Source organism: Eumetopias jubatus, unplaced genomic scaffold (assembly GCF_037043125.1).
Source record: "Eumetopias jubatus isolate StellerSeaLion01/CBP00866 unplaced genomic scaffold, mEumJub1_p1.0 scaffold_16, whole genome shotgun sequence".
NCBI classification, from domain to species: Eukaryota; Metazoa; Chordata; class Mammalia; order Carnivora; family Otariidae; genus Eumetopias; species Eumetopias jubatus.
Genome location: NW_028274822.1, coordinates 4474878 through 4482095, shown reverse-complemented (window position 1 = coordinate 4482095; position 7218 = coordinate 4474878). Strand labels below are relative to the sequence as shown.

At 47.0% G+C, this 7218-nt stretch overlaps 1 protein-coding gene across 1 annotated transcript in view; it reads left to right on the top strand.

The window, feature by feature from the left end:
- Window positions 1-6419: 6419 nt before the first annotated feature.
- ZNF407 (zinc finger protein 407) overlaps window positions 6420-7218 on the top strand; it is a 443038-nt gene continuing 442239 nt past the window's right edge. The window contains exon 1 of the mRNA XM_028102875.2: window positions 6420-6483. The gene's annotated coding sequence lies outside the window, so the exon portion shown is untranslated. The remainder of the gene's footprint in view (window positions 6484-7218) is intronic.

The following is a 7218-nucleotide window of genomic DNA, read 5'->3' as shown; positions in this document are numbered from 1 at the left end:
TTTTTAAAAAAAGGGACTCAAATGAGGTATGAGTCTTGTGGGGGTATCCATGAATGATCTACTTTTTCTGTGATGCACGAGAACGTCAATTCCTGTTTATTGAGTATTGACAGGTGTTGGATATTCTGTATTACTAAGCTTGGTTCATGCTTGCCATGCTACGTTGAACTGTGACGTTTTGGATTTCGTAGGACCTACCTGATGTATTTGGCAGAGTTCCCAAGAACTAATTGCAAGAGGTTTATGATGCCAATTTATATTCTTAAAAGGGTGTTCATATTAGTGAATTAACAAAAGCTGTTCGTAAAATATACTGTAAGCACTTCTGAGCAATGAAACATCACTCAGTGTATTGGCCTGGAAACCTGTGTGAGTGTAGTGTGGCACGGTGCGAGAGCCTCTCTGGTGACACACGTTCTCTGCACTTGCAGCCGGAGGAGGACGGTGGGCCAAGGGCACGCAGAGGACTTGGTGTGGGCCTCTTCTTCCCCCACATGCTCACTCCACATCCCTTTCTCAGCCTTTGTGTTAGCCAGATGCCTGGGACTCCTGGCACACCCCATCCAGCCCCCCTTTTTAAGAACTGGACCCCTGCTCCTCCTTCATGTTTCCTATCTGAAACTTGACTCATCTAAAATGGAAACAAGTCTTTTTTTTTAATAAAGATTTTATTTATTTATTTGACAGAGAGAGACACAGCGAGAGAGGGAACACAAGCAGGGGGAGTGGGAGAGGGAGAAGCAGGCTTCCCGCGGAGCAGGGAGCCCGACGCGGGGCTCGATCCCAGGACCCTGGGACCATGACCTGAGCCGAAGGCAGCCGCCTAACGATTGAGCCACCCAGGCGCCCCAATACTATACTACTTTAAATGTCTAAAATGTGTTCAACATCATCTAGCTATTGTTTTTTAATGTGATTTTTTAAGTCTTAATATTAGTTGCTCATGTAATAAGGAATTAAATAATGATTTGAATTCCTGATTATATAAGATGGAATATTTATTTCTGCGATAATGCACTTATGGTCAGATCTAACACAGTCATGTTATCTGCCTTTAATACCAGTGCCTTTCATGACAAGCAGTAACACTCAAACCAGTCCTGATCCTTGCACATATTATTTCTGTTCTTCTACTTGCCAACTCTGTAACATCCACATTCTGTTTTGTTGAGCTTGTGACACTTAAGAAAAAATAATTTCCTCTTTACTACTTTGAAAAGAACTTTCCTTTTTCGGAAGCAAGCTCTGGGAGGCAGAGGCTGGGTTGGGTATATTCTATATTTTGCTCAGGTGTCCAAAGGCTCAAACAATTGATGAAGTACAAAGAGAAATACAGGAGAGTTTCTGAAGCCAAGTGATGTATTCTTTCTATTCCGGTGTGGAATGATGTGGAAGAGAACAGCTGGTAGGTGTAATGACTACAATTTCTTAACAGTTATGATAAGCAAATAAATGCTTCTGAACTTTTTTAGCTTGGATAGATTGAACAGAAAAAAGTTTTCGTTACATGGAAAAATTTTATTTAAAAACATTATGCTAGTATAATTTCTTATCCAGAATGAAAAAAGATGTCAGAAAAATTATGCCTCTGACTATGATGGAAAATGTGAAGTTTTAAATCATCTCACTTCCCACATTGAAATTCACCAAAACAGCATTCAAAGAGAATGTAGATTTAAAATTCTAGTGTGGGTGGTTAAGTGTTTGTAGCACATTCTGACTGTTATTGTAGGTAGGCATTTGAATGTAATGGCAGAACATGTTAATTTAAAGGAAATTAGAACTTTAAATGGCACTGTTAAATTAGTCATCAAAAATGATTAGTCACCAAAAATGACCAATGCTTTCTTTCAAATTTTAAATAATTATAATAAAATAAAAGAGGCCATCTAAACTTTATTTAAAACTCCACTTAGGGGTGCCTGGGTGGCTCAGTTGGTTAAGCGTCTGCCTTCGGCTCAGGTCATGATCCCAGGGTCCTGGGATCAAGCACCCTATCAGGCTCCCTGCTCAGTGGGGAGCCTGCTTCCCCCTCTTCCTCTGCCCCTCTCCCCTGCTTGTGCTCTCTCTCTCACTCACTCTCTCAAATCAATAAATAAAATCTTTAAAAAAACCCCACAAAAACCAGAGAGCAGAGCTCAGGGTTACTACATTAGTGCAAAGTGAGGGGAGGGAGGTTCTGGAAAGAGGAGTCACAAAGGGAAAACACCAAATTCTGCATACTTTGCCTAAATTGCCATATGGCCTCTGAACTATGCAAGTGTGAAGCAGATTCAAGCATCCCAGCTAAGGCTGAGGGAACTGAATGAGATTTCAGTTGCCACCATAACAAGAGAGATACAGTATGGAATATGAATACAGCCCAAATAACTGCCTGTTAAATCTTTATCAACCACAACCAACCTCTTCAGAGGAACATAACTGAATTCATAATATCTACGTTGCTTAAATGTCTAAAACACAACTCAAAATTACTAGGCATTTAAGAAAGAGGAAAACATGACTCCTAATCAAGAAAAGAGAAAATTAATGATTAATCCCAAAATGATTTATATTTTGGAATTAGCAGACAAAATGTCAAAGCAGCTTTATTACAGCTTTACTCAAAGACATAAAAGAAAATATGCCTTCAATAAGTAAATAGGAAATTTCATCAAGAGAAATAGAAACAGTAAGACAGAACTGAATAGAAATTTTAGAACTAAAAGACGCAATATGTGAAATAAAAAAAAAATCACTCGCTGCTTTTAACAGATGATGAGATAACACAGAAGAAAGAATCAGGGAACATACATGTTGCTCTACTTACATCGGGAGTAGGCAGTCCCCCCACATCAGGCTTAGCAGCAGCCCTTGTCAGGGTAGTATGAAAAAAATGTTTTAAAACTGCAGGTCTGTACAAGAATCAGGGAACATAGAAAATAGATCAATAGAAATTATTCAATCTGAAGGTCTGAGAGAAAAAAAATGAAAACAAAACAAAAAGACAAAGCCTCAGTGAGTTGTATATAATATCAAGAGGTGCATATATATTTGATTGAAGTTCAGGAGAAAAAGAGAGAATGGGGAAGAAAAATATCTGGAGAAATAATAACCCCAAATTTTCCAAACTTGGTGAAATACATAAACTTACAGATGTTAAAAGTTCAGAAAACACCAAGCAGGTTAAGTATGAAGAAAATTATGGCGAGGCAACATCATAACCAAACCACTGAAAGTTGAAAATAAAGAGAAAAATGTGAAAGTAGCAAGGGAAAAATGACAAATGACATATAGGGAAGCATGAAAGGGAGGAAAGATCTGCGTGATCTCTGCTCCATCAGAAACAAATGGAGGCCAGAAGACATGGAAAGTTACCATTTTTAACAAACATCTCTTGTGAGCAGCACATGGGGCTAAGATACTCTTTTTTATCCATTCTGGCAATCTCTTCTTTCTAATGGAGTAGTAAATTAACACTTAATGAAATTATTAATATAGTGAGATTAAGGTCTCCCACTTTGTTACTTGTTTTCTGTGTTCATCTGTAATCTCTTTTGGAAATCCTTTAAATTATATAATAAAGGGAACAAGATAAAAAATGGGTGCAAAAATATGAATAAGGTCTGATTATTATATAAGAGCATTGTATCAGCATTAATTTCTTGATTTTGATAATTGTATTGCTAAGAGCCTATACATGTTCTTAGGAATGTACATTGACATGTGTAGGGGTAAAAGGACATCATGTTTGCAATCTATTTTCAAATGGCTCTGAAAAAATATGCATAAAACAAGCAAATATAGTAAAATGTTGGTAATTATAGAATCTGGTTGGAGGAAACACGGGAATTTTTTTTTTTTTAAGATTTTATTTATTTGACAGAGAAAGGCACAGCAAGAGAGGGAACACAAGCACGGGGAGTGAGAGAGGGAGAAGCAGGCTTCCTGTGGAGCAGGGAACCCGATGTGGGGCTCGATCCCAGGACCCTGGGATCATGATGTGAGCCGAAGGCAGATGCTTAACAACTGAGCCACCCAGGCGCCCTGGGAATATTTTTTTAAATATTTAATTAATTTTTATTTGAGAGGCAGAGATAGCGAGAGAGAGCACACAAGTGGGGAAGAGAGGGAGAAGCAGGCTCCCCAGTGAGCAGGGAGCCTGACATGGGGCTTGATCCCAGGACCCTGGGATCATGACCTGAGCCAAAGGCAGACGGTTAACCGAATGAGCCACCCAGATGTCGCAAATTTTGTATTTTTAAATTTCCAAATAAAACATTATAAAGCAAAAAGAGGAGGTCAAGGTCCTGCTTTGGGGCGCCTGGGTGGCTCAGTCGTTAAGCCCAGCCCTGCGTGGGGCTCCCTGCTCAGCGGGAAGCCTGCTTCTCCCTCTCCCGCTCACCCGCTTGTGTTCCCTCTCTTGCTGTCTCTCTGTCAAATAAATCTTTTTTTTTTTAAAGTCCTGTTTCAGCAAAATAATGGATGATAAAATGAAAAATAAACTTGAATTTTATTTCAGTGCTCAAAAAAGATGACATGTGAACTAAACCCCCAAGGTAAGAAAGGTAGATCAATCACCCAAAGACCAACAGGATGCGCAATCCATATGGAGAACTGCACTAGCTACTATTAGTGTTCAGAGAGGTACCAGCATGTCATATAAGACTAACAGTATCAAAACAGACATTATGAATGTAAGTACTACATTTTCAAGTAAATTCTAAGTAATTTTCAAGTGAACTCTTTGGAGGAAGAATCTAGTTTATTATCTTTTACCAGTAATGTTTTCACCGAGTAAATGTTCGTTAATGGTATAAACATAACATTGACAGGCTAGTTGCCTGTTCTACGGAAATTGTTTTCCATGCATTTCCCTAGAACTTTTAATTCACTATTACTCAACTGAGTCAGCATGGCAGACTGGAAAAGGCCGACTCTGGAGTCCAAAGCTGAAGGCCACCTTTACTAGCTGTGTGATCTTGGAATGGCTGACTCTTCTAACCCGCAGTATGCCACAGTGAAGGCAGACAGGAGAACTCGTGTGGATTACAATGGGAGTTTGACGAGATAACAACTACGAAAATTACTCATGTACGTGTGTGTGTGTATTATCTACTGATTTGAGAGCCAGCGCACACAAGCGGCGGGGAGGAGCAGAGGGAGCCCATGCCAGGTTCCATCCCAGGACCTGAGATCATGACCTCAGCCACCCAGGCGCCCCTGTAGAAAATATTAAAAAATGTTATTACCTGAATATTTACATTTTTAAAATAGAATCGAGCTGGACTTGAACTGAGAGATGATTTGGTTTAGAAAGCCTACCACCGTCATCATAAATCCCTAATTTTAAAATCCCATTTGCTTAAAATTATCTTTCTAAATACAAATTACCTAGCAGGTGTCCCTAGCAAACAGTATCTTCACAATCTGACCCCAAGAGGGGACCCCAGCCCATCGCCTCATAGTGTCTCTGCCATTGCACTTTGCACGCCGCGGCCTTCCTCGCCAGACGCGAGTTTCCAAAGCAGGGGTTCTAAGTGGAGGTCTACGTACGCTCCTGCTCAGGGGCGGGAGGGGGCTGGCACTACTGCGTGCAGGTCGTGCTTTCTCACAGTCTTTACGCTGTGCCTTTCACGTGCCTAAACGCAGCCCGTGCGGGAATGTCTTAAACACCAAGCACTTCTCCGCTTTTCCTGCCAAGCTGGCGAGCCACCACATTCAGCGTCTTGCCTCCTCGTTAGCGTCGGAATTCCGCTCTTGGCTTCCGGGGGCCTGCGACTCCGAGGATCGCCCTCTGGAGTCACCCGAGTTTTCTTCACAAGCTGGAGCTGCGCACGCGCCCAGCACAGCACAAAACCCTCGCCCCGGCGAAGAGGGCCGCTGAGGCGCCGCGCGCCCGCCGGGCCCGGCCAAGGCGGAGGACAGCCGGGGGCCGGCCCGCAGCGGCCGGGCCGCGTCCTTCTCCCCCGCGCCGTCCTCGGGGCCCGTCATGGCTAGAGGGCGAGGGCGCGGAGTGGGGACGGCTGGGGTAGGGAGGAGGCACGGCCGGCCAGGAGGGCCCCGCTCGGAGACCCTCTGGAAATCCCAGGGTGCCCTCCTGGACAGACGCAGCGGGCTCCCCACCCTGACACGCAGCTGCCCTTGTTTAGATGGGACTCCTTCAGCCTTCCGTTTTCCTCTCCGGAGGAGGGGAGGGACTTCCGGTTTTATCTGCGTGGCTTCCGGCAAGAGCTGAGGGACCGAAAACAAGGCGGCACGTGGGTCGGCCGGCCACTCGGGGCAGAAACAGGGAACCCGATGTGGGTTTCGCTAAGCCGGTTCCAGGGTTCTATTTTTTGGCCGTGGTGTCCGGCGCTCGGTCCACCACGGAGTCGACCTGGGAACTGCCGGAAGTCGCTCAAAGGAGAGACAGGAAGTCCCGCCCCTTCCTCCCAGAGGGAAGACGGTGAGCCGGAGGAGTCAGTCAGAGGGGCGAGCAGGAGCGATTCCGTCGGCAAACAGGTAAGTTATTCTCTGGCCGGGGCGGGGGGTTTGGAGGCGGGGACCGTCCAGCGTCAGCGCAGGGCCCGGGGGCGGTGGCTTGAGGGCCCGGGCCCGGGCGGCTGGGCGCCGGGAGCCCCGCCAGGGCCCTTCGCTCTTCCTCCTCCCCCCTCCCCCCGCCTCCGCCCCTCCCCGCTCGCCGGTCCCTCCCGGCGCCGCCCAGCCTCGCCCGGCACACGCCCGCTGCCCGCGGCCTGGCCGCCGCCCGGCCTGCGCTCCCGGCCTCCGCTCCCGCCCTCCCCCGCTCGCTGCGCGGCAACCTGCGGCCCGGCTCGCGCGGCCGCCGGGGACTTGGCTTCCCCGCGGGGCCGGCTGTCAGCACCCCTGCACGCAGTGGGGCGCCTCTCGCCGCCCGGCTTGCCCCAGCGCGGAGCCGCAGAGGTGTCAGTTTGTAGTGTGGGCGGTGGTTTCTTCCTCCGCCCGCCCACTCCCAGGTCACCCCCCGAGGCACTGATGCGCCGCTGCCACCCGCGCCTCCTTCCGTTAAGGACGCTGGTCGGGCGGCGGCCCCCGACGCTGGTGACCGAGAGCAGCGCGACTGCAAGTGGAGGGTCCTGGCCCCTCGGGGCCAGCCGCTCTGGACGCCAGGGGGGAGGCTCGGGGCCGCGGCGCACCGCTGTTGGCAGCTGCGGGTTTTCCCCGGGTAGATACCCACCTCTTCCAGCCAGAAAGCACGTCCTGAGTGTGCTAGCCCGC